Source organism: Chiloscyllium punctatum, chromosome 27 (assembly GCF_047496795.1).
Source record: "Chiloscyllium punctatum isolate Juve2018m chromosome 27, sChiPun1.3, whole genome shotgun sequence".
NCBI lineage: Eukaryota > Metazoa > Chordata > Chondrichthyes > Orectolobiformes > Hemiscylliidae > Chiloscyllium > Chiloscyllium punctatum.
In genome coordinates this window covers 4,238,344-4,253,329 of record NC_092765.1, presented here as the reverse complement: position 1 = coordinate 4,253,329, position 14,986 = coordinate 4,238,344, and the positions used below count along the sequence as shown (strand labels likewise).

The 14,986-nt window shown below is 41.3% G+C and overlaps 1 protein-coding gene across 1 annotated transcript in view; it reads right to left on the bottom strand.

The window, feature by feature from the left end:
• Positions 1-14,230, bottom strand: part of ahdc1 (AT hook, DNA binding motif, containing 1) — a 207,661-nt gene extending 193,431 nt beyond the window's left edge. Inside the window, exon 1 of the mRNA XM_072547958.1 lies at positions 14,213-14,230. The gene's annotated coding sequence lies outside the window, so the exon portion shown is untranslated. The remainder of the gene's footprint in view (positions 1-14,212) is intronic.
• Positions 14,231-14,986: the final 756 nt, after the last annotated feature.

The following is a 14,986-nucleotide window of genomic DNA, read 5'->3' as shown; positions in this document are numbered from 1 at the left end:
TTATACCTTAGAGTCATAGAGATGTGCAGCACAGAAAGTGACCCTTTGGTCCAACTCGTCCATTCTGACCAGATATCATAAACTAATCTAGTCCCATTTGCCAGCACTTGACCCATATCCTATTCATATACCCATCCAAATTCCTCTTAAATATTGCAATTGTACTAGCCTCCACCACTTCCTCTGGCAGCTCGTTCCATACACGTACCACCCTCTGCGTGAAAAAGTTACCCTTAGATCCCTTTTAAACCTTTCCCCTCTCACCCTAAACCAATGTCCTCTGGTTCTGGACTTGGATTGGAGGGTTCCGATTAAGTGAAGCAAATAGTCACTTAAATTATCAAATACAGTCTGAGTATCTATTCAACTGACTCTATACCTCCCTCTCACATCCCCGATTACAATGTCCAATGGGAGGTGAAGCACATTCTCAGACTTGAGCCCCATTCCCTTCTACCCATCCCCACAACCCGATAACCCTATGCTCAGCCAGTCATACCTAACACAAACCCTTTACCCTGAACTCTTATCTGGCCACCTTGCGTTTACCCACATGAGCCCATACTCCCTTCTTAGCATCCTGCACTGTTCCCATTCTGCCCCTGACAGCTGACACCATAGTTTGCTGGTACCCTAGCTCTCCCCCATTTGGCACAGACCCTCCAATCACCCTAACTTTATTTTTGCCTCATGGAATTACAGTCTGACAGCAGCTGTCAAAGTGGGTGTCAGGACCCTTAAATTTCAGAATACAGCAACTCACTGCCATGAAAAGGGGACACGTTTACCTTCCCCTGACAGTCCTGCATTACAACAGAACTGTCAGAATGAAAGTGTGACTCCCCTTTTCAGGGTGCCCTGACTGGAATCCCCTGTCAGAATTATGGAGCTTCCGTCTTTCGTTAAGAAACGGCCTGATTGGGAATCTGAGAGATTTCCATTCCTCAGAAAATCCAGCCCCATGTCTCCTGGGAAACTGAGCAAGTTCCTCTGCTCATGACAATATTTGCTGCTTTTACTGCTGAAAGATCTAAGCAACAGCTGAGTGTCAGAGCCCAGTGACTGGTTGCAGCATTTTGCTGGCCATAAACACAGGAATGTTTAAAAATAGTAACATATTTGAACCTGATGAAGCATTGAGTAATTTATGGTGTATATAACCATACCCCTTCCAACACCTGAACCACTTTTCAAGAGAACATAAAGCAGAAGAACAGCTCAATTAAGTTTGCTTCACTACTAGGAAACATCTAGAAAATATAATTCGGGACACATTTACCAGATCTCATGGACCAAGTTATAATGTAACTAAAGATGTCCACATAGATTTCTTCAGGAAAAAGCTTGTTTAATTAACTTGCATAAGTTTTTGGAAAGTGGGACCAGAGAGGATTGTAGAGGTTAATGTAACTAAAGTGGTGTATGTAGGCTTCCAGAAGGTACTTGCTACAGTGTGACACAACAGCCTTGAGTAAGGTTTAAACTCAGGGAATTAAAGGGATAGTAACAGCATGGGTATGGAATTGGCAAAGTGACAGCAAACAGTGTGCAGCTTTATGGATATTACTCAGGATGGGGAAAGGTTTGTATGGAGTTTGTCAGCAGGGGTCACTATTGGGACTCATACTTTTCCTGATATATATTAACGGCACAGACTTTGATCTACAGGACACAATTTCAATGACTGCAGATAATATGAAACTTGAACTGAGGGGAAGATAATGAAAGGACATAGACAAATTGGTAGAATGGGTGAGAATCAGTAGATGAATTTCAATGGAGTAATGTGTAAAATGATTCACTTTATTAGGTAGAACACAGAGACAGTATAAATCAGAGCACAATTCTAAAAGAAGATGCCGGAACAGAGGCACCTGGAATTATATACAGTATGTGTGAATAATTGAAAGGAATTGGACAGGTTTGGACAGGCCTGAAGAAGGGCTTAGGTCTGAAACATTGATTCCCTTGTTCCTCGATGCTGTCTGACCAGCTATGTTTTTCCAGCACCACACTCTCGACTCTGATCTCCAGCATCTGCAGTCTTCGCTTTCTCCCAGGTTTGGAGAACAATTAAAGCACACAGTACCCTAGGCTTTATTAATAGAGCCATATAGTACAACAGCATGGAGGCTCTGGTGAACTTGGTTCGGACTACAGTTCAAGTCTGTTTGGATATCACGCAGAGTTCTGGGCCCAGTTAGGAAGGATGGTGGGGGGGGCATTACAGAGTGTGCCGAATATATTCACAAGAATGTCACTAGGGATAAGTAACTTCGGTAATGAATATGGATTGGTTAAGTTTTTTGCCTATTTTCCTTGGAAAGGAAAAGGTGGAGAGAATATTTGACATAGAAATTCAAAATAATGTGGAATCCAAAGTCAGTAGGTAAGGAAAAACTGTTTCCACTCATGAAAGGATTGAGAATCAGAGGACTTCGAATTAATGGAATTGGTAAAAGAAGCATAAAAGTGATAGAAGAAAACATACACATTTTCACACAACAAGTGGTTAAGGTCTGGAATGCATTGCCGAGTGAGTAGGAGATTCAATTAAAACTTTGAAAAGTGAATCAAATGGTTACCTAAAAAGGAAAATTGTGCAGAGTTTTGGGGGAAAGGGAGAAGAATGACTCAAAAGTAAACTGATCAAAGAGTTGGTGCAGATATGATGGGCTGAATGACCTCATTCTTCATTGTAACAATTCTGAGATTCTTTCAGCAGGGCAAATAAAACCAGTAAAAAGGAAGAGTCATGAAAGGGGACGAACAAAATCCCCAAACGGTCAGCATGTTACTGATCCATGCACTCAGATTCCCCTACTGAACCCCACAGTAACAAAAGCAAACAGCTTAATAACTTAAATACTCACTGCTTCCAGCACAGTGCAATCTGCCAAGAAACTCAGTACATCAATTTACTCCTCCTGTAAGCACCATATAATTAAACCACACAATGACTTCATCAAACATTTCTGTGAATGTTGACTCTTGAAAAGGTACAATAAAAATAAATTTAAAAATGCATTTTATTGTGGCAACACCTTTTAATTAATACTGTTTTGCAAAGATTTAACACAATAGAATTTCTGTAACATGCTGTAAATTCAATAAAAGCCTGGGTTAAGAAATTCACAATATATCAGATTTAAATGCCTTAGGGTAAACCCAGGGATTCTTGCTTATCAGTAACCACCCAGGTACTGCAAAGAACTTACTTCCTCAGATTATGTTTTGCAATCATGTTTCGTGTGGAACTCTTTTTAAAAAAAATAAGTAATTAAACTACCTTAAACGTAGCAGAACATTGACAAAAAAAATGTTACAACATGCAGGAAGTTGCTATTTTCTTCCGTAATCAATGTTCCTGTGGCACGTCAAGGATGAACCATAACTGGGAGCTCCCAACAGGGTTCAAAACAAAGCTTCGAAAATGCAAAATCGGCAAATCTTTTGTATAATATTTTCAGTTTTGGAAGTAGTGAGAAATATAATGATATAAAAATTGTGTTTAATTCCAGAGATTGCAAATTAAAGTTGTGCAATTGCACAATTTGTATCATAAAGCCCAGAAGTGCTAATGAATTACAGTAAGGGAGCTGCCACACTGTGGTTCTAAGTACTTGTTATACCTGTTGAATTTTCCCCATTCAATATAATAGGTTCACTTCCTGGTTGCTTATTGCAGTGCGGCACAGAAAGGGGGGGGGGGGGGGGGGGGGGGGGGAGGTGGTGGAAGCAACCCAAGGAAAAAAAAAATTGTCCAGGAGATTGGAATAGCATCAAAACATTTCAAATGTAAGGTGAGCATTAAGGAAAATCAACAACATTACAATCTATCCATAAGTTGGTGTCACTTAGCACCAACAGCCAACCTCTAGTTCTGATCATTCGAATGAGCCATGTACTGTTTTGCCAAGCCCCTTTACAGTGCTGGTGGTTTCACTAACTCGAAGGGTTGAATACATGGAGCTGTTACTATCACAATTGTTCCTGATCTCCTATAACAGGTTCAGCCTCTCATCCAGCCTTGCTATCATGCCACCTCCTGCTGCTCAAAACTGACCTAGTTTTCTTAAATGCACATACCCCCTTTTCAAGATTGAAAAGGCTGAAGCTATCAGGGCAGAGAATTTAGATGTTCAATTCACCTTAGTGTTTACCCTGGTCAAGTGTCACATTTCTGTACTATTACAGGTTTGAAACAAACTCACGGGGAGTGCTGCTGAACAAACTGACGTGGAATGCAGGTTCATAGCTCCTTGAAAGTAGAGTCATAGATAGAGGATAGTGAAGGAGGCAATTTGACATACGTTCCTTTATTGGTCAGAGTATTGAGTGTAGGAGTTGGTAGGTCATGTTGGGGCAATACAGGATTGATTAGGCCACTTTTGGAATATTGAGTGAAATTCTGGTCTACTACCTATTGGAAGGATGTTGTGAAACTTGAAAGGTTTCAGAAAAGATTTACAAGGATGTTGCCAGGGTTGGAGGATTTGAGCTATGGGGAGAGGCAGAGTACGCTAGGACTGTTTTCCCTGGAGCGTCGGAGGCTGAGGGGTGACCTTATAGAGGTTTATAAAGTCATGAGGAGCATGGATAGGGTAAATAGGTAAAGTCTTTTCCCTGGAGTGGGTGAGTCCAGAACTGGAAGGCATAGGTTTAGGGTGAGAGAGGAAAAAGAAAAGGGACCTAAGGGGCAACATTTTTCCCACAGAGGTTGTGACGTGTATGGAATGAACTGCCAGAGGAAGTAGGCTGGTACAATTACAGCATTTAAAAGGCATCTGGATGGGTATATGAATAGGAAGGGTTTAGAGGAATATGGACCAGGTACTGGCAAATGGAGCTAGATTAGATTGGGATATCTGGTCGGCATGGACAAGTTGGACCAAAGGGTCTGTTTTCGTGCTGTATATTTCTATGACTCTATCAGAAATTTTTTGCCAACCCAAAGCCAATTCCAAAAAGGCAATTTATTATCAAATCCTCAGTGGATTTAACACCTCAATTTTACCAGAGACTGGGATGACAGATAATAATATATGCCATTTGTAAAAACGTTATGTTAAACAATAAACAGCGAGTTCCGGGAATTGGATAATGCAAACTGTTAATAATATTTTTTTTAAGTCCTGAAATTGAGTATCAATCCCACTCTGGCTAGTATGATTTGAAGGTGCTGGTGCTGGACTGGGATGCACAAAGTTAAAAATTACATAACACCAGGTTATAGTCCAACAGGTTTATTTAGAAGCACTAGCTTTTGGAGCACCGCTCCTTCATCAGGTGGTTCATCACAACCACGTGATGAAGGAAAAACGCTCCGAACACTAGTGCTGCCAAACAACTATAACCTGGTGTTGTGCGATTTTTAACTCTGGCTAACAGAATTCACATTGTTCTATTTTTCCAAGCTTCTAAAGTAAAAGAGATATTGATAAGTCTTAATCTGATCCTGATCGACACGGGGGCACGATATGCAAGTGCTGACCACAGGAAGCCAAAACAAAATTCAGCACTTTAAAAAGGATGGCTTGGTTGAGAGCCATACATTGTAACAGTGTAGGGAAAGAACCAATCATCTTCTTAGATCAGATGCTACAAAGATTTACTGAGCCCACAACATAAACTGGCCCGTCAGACCAACTGGTATGTGTTTCACACAAGCCTCCTCTCACTCCTCATTTAATGCAATCTCCTGAAGCACGAGGCCATATGCAGTGTGGCTCTACTCTGTTAAAGGGAGTCTTAAACACAAACCTCACTCAATTCAAATGTTAAAACCACAAGCAAGAATATTGCCATATTAAACTGAGAATCATGTTTCAAACTTCAGATAAAATAACGAAATAAAAATATTGCCTGGGTTTAGAAATAAATGAATGAAATTAAGTCCTGGTCAAAAGTGACTATGATACCATAACATAACACTGGGCCTATTGGGCAAAAGTAATGAAGGGCTTTTGCCCGAAATGTCGATTTTCCTGCTCCTCGGATGCTGCCTGACCTGCTGTGTTTTACCAGCACAACTCTAACCTTGACTCTGGGCCTACTGGGTGATATTTAAACTTTCAGGACAGACAAGACAGTAGCTTAAAAATGTGTTGCTGGAAAAGCACAGGAGGTCAGGTAGCATCAAAGGAAAAGGAGAATCGACATTTTGGGCATAAGCCCGGCAAAAGTAATGAAGGGCTTATGCCCGAAACGTTGATTCTCCTGTTCCTTTGATGCTGCCTGACCTGCTGTGCTTTTCCAGCAACACATTTTTAAGCTCTGATCTCCAGCATATGCAGTCCTTACTTTCTCCTAGACAAGACAGTAGATAGTGCTAAAGATTTCATGTTAGTACAGGCAGCAATGCTCCCACTCCTCAGTTTAGAAACCACTTTGATTCAAGGGCTATTTGTGCAACTCAGGAATTTTCTACCTTTTTGAAAGAGTTTGGAGGCACCACATAAATATGCTTCTGTTTGCTATCAGATGAACAAATACAGGTATTTAATGAGATTCTAGTTTTGTTACATTATTGACTACACTAAGTCACTATTATGAAAGAGTGACAATTTGTACTCAAATAGCATAACAAAATCCTGGCTTGAAATAAATATTTAAATTAGCCAACTATTTCTATGCCTCAAAATAAAAAGAAACAGACTAGAAAGCACAGATGTTTTGTACCTGGCTCGCAAAGCCTCAAAGAATACTGAAATCTCCCATGGCAACAGCATTACTAAAACTGGATCACCAGAATGTGTGTCTGAAGTGCCACCATGAAAAGAAGCCACCACACAGATCTGATATGATTCATATTTAAGCAGAAATATTACAAAGAAACATCCAGACACAAAAGAAAATTCACTGTCCTTCAATCTTGGGTTGAAGTTTTCTCTTTTCAACTTTAGAAACCAAAATATAAATCCAGCCTAAACCGAATGAATAGATGTGTCAGCAAAGGCAACCAGTTTCTAAGTAACAATGTCTGTAATCATTAAAGAGAACTGGTGTGAAAAACAGAAAATATTAACAATATAGCCTGATGCACCCAGGTCAAAGTCAACCTACAATGTCAAGGCAAAAATAGAATCAATTCCATATGCAGCTATGATTACTGGGGAAAACTACAACTCTCTGCCGTTTCTTATCATCCCCCAGACTAAATACATCCTTAACAATCAAATTAGTTTTGGTTTTAAATGTTACCAGTCTTCCTTTCAGAAAAAGTAAAGCCAAACACTGGGAAGGACAGGGACTAGCAAGCTTCTTTCTACATGCATCATGACAGTCATTGCTGGTCTGCCACCAGGCACAGCTAGCATAATAAAAGTCAATCTGTCTTTCGATTAGCAAGGCATCTAATTAACACTGTGCCCAGTGAAACTGAGAGAAGTCAGTCTGCTTCCTACAATTCAGACCCAGCCCTCTTGGTCGATGAGATATTATACAAATATGCTGCATCACTGTGCATGAAATAAATGTGATGTATTTATTTATACTCCATTAAGGTACAAGCTGACTAAAGGTATCAAAGCATCAGAAACACTAGAGAATATGTGTCAGCTGAACAGCCAAAGTAAATCAGTATTTGTGCTACTTCTAAACTGTAATCATTTAATTATCCAAACGTATACTGCACAATGAGAATGGTGCCTGTATGACTTTACACACAAACACAGGCAAAAAGCAATGCAATTCAAGTCTGCAAGGTATCACACCCTGATACTAATCATATGGCCATACACACATGCTGAGGATGAAAGAGGTGACAATTTGCTGCAGTGTGCAGGTAGTTTCTCCAGTTACTGCTCCAGAACAGGCCCTCATACAAAAATGTACAAGTTAGGTGTCTTTATAGACAACACTTAGTCCCTGTGAACTACTTGGACTCGTTCGTTTCACTCAATTTGAGACAGCAGTTCTCACAAAGATTATTTCTTCCCTTATTAACCCCATTTTCAAAGTTGAGATGACAGATCTGTCAAGGAGACCGGTGTGAAGTGCTGGTAAGGCTGGGGGTGGGAAGAGAACATAGAACATTACAGTGCAGTACAGGCCCTTCCGCCCTCGATGTTGCGCCGACCTGTCATACAATCTGATGCCCATCTAACCCATACTATTCCATGTACATCCATATGTTTGCCCAATGACGACTTAAATGTACTTTAAATTGGCGAATCTACTACCATTGCAGGCAAAGCATTCCATACCATTACTTCTCTCTGAGTAAAGAAACTACCTTTTGACATCTGTTCTATATCTATCACCCCTCAATTTAAAGCCTTGCCCCCTCATGCTCGCTATCACCATACTTGGAAAAAGGCTCTCCCTGTTCACCCTATCTAACCCTCTGATTATCTTATATGTCTCTATTAAGTCACCTCTCAACCTTCTTCTCTCCAACGAAAACAGCCTCAAATCCCTCAGCCTTTCCACATAAGACTTTCCCTCCATACTAGGCAATATCCTAGGAAATCTCCTCTACACACTTTCCAAAGCTTCCACATCTTTCTTATTATGCGGTGACCAGAACTGTACACAATACTCCAAGTGCGGCCGCACCAGAGTTTTGTACAGCTGTAGCGTAACCTCATGGTTCCGGAACTCGATCCCTCTATTAATAAAAGCTAAAACACTGTGTGCCTTCTTAACAACCCTGTCAACCCTGGGTGGCAACTTTCAAGGATCTGTGTACCTGGACACCGAGATCTCTTACCATTACACCGAATCTTACCATTGGCCCAGTACTTCGCATTCCGGTTACTCCAACCAAAGTGAATCACCTCACACTTGTCCGCATTAAACTCCATTTGCCACCTCTCAGCCCAGCTCTGCAGCTTACGTATGTTCAGACGAGGAGGTTAGGAAACAGAACAAGTGCTCGGATATGATGTTTCTGCTGCTAGGTGGGAAGATAGCCCGACAGACCACATTAGATGTTCCCTAGCCTTCAATTTCTGCTCATTCATTGGGGAAATCCACAGGGTGGGAAAGACAAAACATGCCATTGGACAAGCAGTTAAATACATCTAGATGCACGGTGAACAGGAGGATCAATTAAAACTCAAATCTTAACATGCTCTGTCCCTCTTTTCCAATTCCCTTGTACAATTTCAAAGCAAAAAGGAAGAAGGAAGGAAAAAGGGGGTTATATTTACAACGTTAGGACAACTAGAAATAAATGTGAATTGAAACTGGCTGAACAAGATTCGGTTAACAATTAGAATCATATCCCAAAAACTAATGCATGTGAATGGATTTCCTTCAAAAATGCATAAAATTCAAAACATGACATTAGTAAAGAAACAAAAAGATTTCTTTCACCTGCACCTTGCTTTCTGCAGGGTTGATGTAATGTCAGACAAACACACTGCATGAGATTCATGTGGGAGAGATGCAGCAGTTTGGTCCCTGGCTGCTGCTGACGTGCCTAGTCAGTGGGAGCATTAAAAGGAACAGTTTGTTCCCACATATTTTCTCAACTCACAGGAGAACATTTTTACTTGAATACGACTGCAATACAAAACCACAAACTAACATGCAAATTCATTGGGATGGGACTACTTCTGAAAAATTAAAAACACATACAGAAATCCAAGCAGGTAAACAGCCCCCCTAACATGGGCTACTGCAAGTATTTCTATAGCCATAAGAATACTTCTCCAAATTCCTCATTCCATAGGAACAGCATCATTTGCTGCTCATATTAAGAAAGGATAATAAAACAACTCTTTAAAGAAAGGCTTTTACAATTTTCCTCCCACCTTTTGATCGATCCCATGTATCATATCCTACATGAGATGATACATGAGCAATGTGACACAGCCCTCCCTGTCAAAACCATCTTCTAACTTTCCAATATTAAGACTGATTAAAACATTTCAACTTTAGTCTAGGGTCTGTGTATTACTGCACAGAACAGAAACACGAAATGGAGAAATCCCAGATATGAACTATGCCTCAATATTTGTAAAAGGACAGATTAAAAACCATCAACCAGAAGACAATATCTTGCCATAAGCTAGTTTACATAATATATTACACATGAGATATATGTACATATATATCATACATACATCATTTTCAGAAGGATTTTGAGATTTGGAACAACAACACCTGCAAGTTCCCCTCTAAGGCTCTCACTATCCTGACATGGAAATATATCACCATTCCTCTACTATCACTGGGTGAAAATTCTGCAACTCCCTCCCCAGGGGCTTGGAGGGTCAACCTACATCACTGCAGCAGTTCAAGACAGCAACTCACCACTTCTCAAGGGCAACTAGGACAGGCAGTAAATGTCCACATACCAGGAGTGAATAAAAAGAATCCGCTGAAATGCAAACACATGAGTTAGAAGCAGGTGATGACCATTCGGTGCCTCCAAGCTATAACTACTATTTAATAATTGTCAGACAGCACAGAAACAGACCTTTCATCCAACTCATCCTTGCTAAGCAAGTTTCCCAAACTAAACCAGTTCCATTTGTCTGCGTTTGGCCCATCTCTCTCTAAATTTGCCTATTCATTGATTTATTCAAATAGCTTTTGAACATTGTAACCTTACCTGTATCTACCACGTCCCCTGGCAGTTCATACCACACAGGAACCACTGTGTTTGAAAAGTTGTCCCTTAGGTCCCATTTAAATCATTCTCCTCTTCCCTTAAAAATATGCCCTCTAGATTTGAAGTCACCCAGCCTAGGGAAAAGACCCTTATCTACGCCCCTCATGATTTTATAAACCTCTATAAGGTCCCCCCCCCCCCCCCCCCCCCCCTCAGCCCCCTCCACTCCAGGGAAAATAGCCTCTCCTAATAACCCAAACCCTCCAGTCCCAGCAATAATCTGGTAAATCTTTTCTGAACCCTCACCTACTTAATAATATCTTTCCATAGCACAGTGACCAGACTGTAAACAGTACTTCAAAGTGGCCTCAATGTCCTGGACAACCTCAACATGAAGTTCCTATACTCAATGAATTGAGCGATGGAGGCAAGCATGCTAAATGCCTTCTTCACCACCCTGTCTATCTGTGATGCAACTTCCAAAGAACTATGTACCTGAACCCCCAAGGTCTCTCTGTTCAACAACACGACACAGAGCCTTACAATTAACTGTACAAATCCTATGCTTGTTTGTTTAACCAAAATGCAATACCTCACATTTATCCAAATTTAACTCCACCTGCCGCTCCTCAGCTCACTTGCCCAATTGATCAAGATCCCTTTGTCATGTTAAATAACCATCTTCACTATTGACTAAACCACCAAAAGAACATACCTACCTCTACCTTGAAGTAATTCAACAAACCGTCTCCACCTGGGATAAAGGGTTCCACAGACTCAAGAGCCTTAAAGAAAAACATTCTCCACATTTCACCTTAAATGGGAGATATCTGTTTCAAAACGGTGCCCCTCAAGCATCTCCCACAAGGGAAACGTGCTCTCAGCATCCACCCTGTAAAGTTCCCACTGGATTCAATAAGATCACCTCTCAATCTTATGAAACATAATGGATACAGGTCCAATCTACCCACCTTTCTTCATAAGAAAACCCTTTTCAGTAGGGAGCATAGTAATCTATAAAGGGAGGGATATACAGCACAGGGGAGAGACAGAGAGAGAGAGAGACGCACGACTGGTGCTGATTTAACCTAAGAGTTATCATGTCTCAAGCAAGGTAAGAGGTTGAGAAGAAGAATCCTTCCTAGTAACTTCAGCCAATGTCACAAACCAACTGCCCAGCCAACTGAGCTAGGTGGCTCCCAGTAATCTACATTAGTAATAAAAGAATGTTTATATTATCAAATATATATGTGCATGTCAGATTCACTCTGCAGTATATGGAAGAAAGTAAACAAGATATAATTGGTCAGATGCATATTTAAAGCCTTGCCTATTAGCTGTTGCATGTGGATATAGGATTTTCTTTTCAACTAAATTATTTAAATGTCCCCTAGGTCCATCATGTTTTCTCCAGCTATTCAACACTGAAGTCTCAAGGCAGTGGCAGGTACCTCATCACTGCCAATGTCAAATACTGTGTCTAGGTGAACTTGTGCAGACAGTCTCCTCTCAGAATTATGATCAGAATATATAACATTTTTAAGAAATGATTGACATGCCGTATGCAAAAAAGAATTCCTGCTACACTACATTCATCATGATAGATAAAGGAGTGTTGATTGAAAAGTGGAAATGGGTGTGTTAAAAGCTGATGCTTCAATGCAAACATTTGCTCTTCTCGCTCAGCCCTCTTACCTGAGCACATGATAATAAAGTCAAGCTTTCCATAGTCTTTCCAGAATGGACACCAATTCGTATTTAAAGTTGCATTTCTCAGTAAACCCTTAAGAATCAAAACTAATTGTGATTTTATGCAGATGCTAATTATACTTAAAATTTTTTAAAAAGTATAACCATTAACTGAAGCCAGCAGAAATACATATATTGGAGTGACATTCACTAAAAACTGCTTGGAAACTACACAGTTAACTAAATATGTTCCTCTACAGTTTACAATTCCAACAATTATGGTACGCCAGTCTGCAGGAAAGATTATACAGGACTAAATCAGCACCAAATGCAGACAAAGATCTTTGTGCAGACAGATCATGTGGAACTCAGAGACTTAATATAGGCTAATGGCAGAATATTTCAACCCACATAAGCATTGTCATCATTTTTGCATGAATGCTGTAGACCGTTTCAGATCCTGTGGTGGTCACCCTGAATAATGCAACCTTCAGTAACCTACCTGGAAGCGAGATGTGTACACTGCCATTGCAGCCTTACTGGTGTCATGTAAAGTAATGTCAGGACAACATTGTGTTCCTGCTGGTGCTGACATATTAAAATGAGTACAGACGGAAACAGGACAGAAAATACAAATATTCTGTTTTAAAAAATTATCAATATTGCTTTATGTATCATGTACACTGTATACACTAATTGACTGTGTACCGAAGTCACAGCATAATCAAAGATTCTAATGGGGCACAGGACTAGAACAAAATTGATTTAAGGGCATCACAGCAAAGCTGCAATCTATTCTCACAGTTGCTCCATAATTTTTCCAAGTGATTCGCACTGTGCAGGTTCAAATTTTAAACTAGATTTTCTTCAGACAGCTGTACATCTCTCACAGGAGCATTCTCAGTCTGTGATCACCACCTAAGGTTTCTACCTTCCACTGCCATCGCTGCGTTTCTGCCAATCTGATGAGACAAATGCTTGGATCTAGGTAAGATTGGAATAGCGATGTGGCCAAAGCAGAGGCTATACCGTCTGCCTGCCTGCTGTCCGGGTACGGAGACAGACACAGGGTTACTGTTTGCAGCATTTCACCAGCTCCATTGGTGATGACAACAACAGCCAAGAGTAACATCTTAATCCTGCAGGCTGACCGAGATTAAAAACAACCCGACAATTGACTCCAATCCGTTTTGCAAAACAAAATAAAACGCACTTAATTTGGAAAAGCCAATCGTGTCAGACTCCCGTCAGCCGTTTTATTGGTGTTTTTTTGGGGGGTTAAAAATCGTGAAGCAAAAGTTGTTTTCGTTTTAAATTTAAGCTAAACACATATCGCAATTGAAGAGCTTCTGCGAGATGGAATTTGCAATGTTTTTGCTTCATTGTATCCGCCTCCGAGTAGGAAAATCAATCCCCAAAACTGTGGTCAGAGCCACGGAGAGGGCCAGCCAACGCACTGACAGCGCAACGCCTGGGAAACACCGTCGGAAGTTCGGCGCAATTCGAGCTGCGAATCGGATCCCAATGCATTAGACAGCTCTGCGTTATTTTTTCTCCCCCCCCACCCCTTGTTTTTTTTTTAAATTTTTAATTAAAAAATGAAAAGGTCCGGCCTGCATCATGCATTTTTTTTTTCGGAAAGCAGAATGCTGCATTCCAGCAAAATAAAGGAAATACGAAAGGCATGGCGTTTTTAAAATTTAAAAAAAAACCCCAAAAAAAGAGAGACTCCAGCATCGCATTTCATTGAGAACTCAGCCCCCACCTTGCAAAAAAAAACCAATCTAAAATCCTCAGCAAATATCTCTAGATGAGACACACACATGCTGCCTGAGGTTTGCAACATTCCCCCCCCCCCCCCCCCCCCCCGGTTGCAATGGATATTTTGAAGCAGAGGAGTTGCAGGGGTTTGCTCTAGGAATGAATGAATGAACGAGGAGAAAGGTGAGCCGCCTTTACCTGCAGCCTCCGCCCGGCTCGCGCACCTCCGACTAGTGCTCCTGGCTGCCGGCACCGCGCATGCGCCAGGCCCGGGGCGGCCGCCGGCACCGCTCATGCGCCTCCCCCCTCCCCCGTCTTCGCTGGCTGCATTCCCTCCCGAGCATGCGCAGCAGCCAGCACATGCCAGGAGGTGAGAGTAGGGTTTGTTGTCACATGTTGAGCACAGGGGAAAAGTTTACAAGTTGCCCCCAGTGGCACCATCTCAGGTTCCTAAGTGCAATTAGGAAATTTCTTAGGAAATAAAATTAGAAAAACAAAGAATTAAGAAGTCCAGCATGACAGACCCTCGTGGCATCCTCGGTACAAATGTACAAAATCATAGGAATAAATTAGAAAAGCAAAGAAATAAAACTTACAGAATAACAGGCCTTCCAACCCAGTCCACACTGGCCCTCACCTCCAGACTACACCCAGGCTTAAACTCAAGGCTCTCGAGGCCAGGGGCCCAGCCTGGATTCACCACGAGTCTATGCTGAGGCCGGGAGACCGTGCTGACTTCACTTGAAGCTCAAGGTAGATAGGAAGAAGAAGGACAAACAAAAACATAAAAAAACTGAAAATAAACAAATGGGGCAGATGAACTCCAGCTGAGGAGTCAAACTCAGCCACCATGTTGGATTTGGAATGGTGTAAAGTGGAATTGGAGAGGATAGAGGCAGATGGAGGGGAGTAGGAATGCAGAGCTTAGAAGGAGATGAAGGGGGGTGGGAAGGAGGGACGTGAGAACAGAGA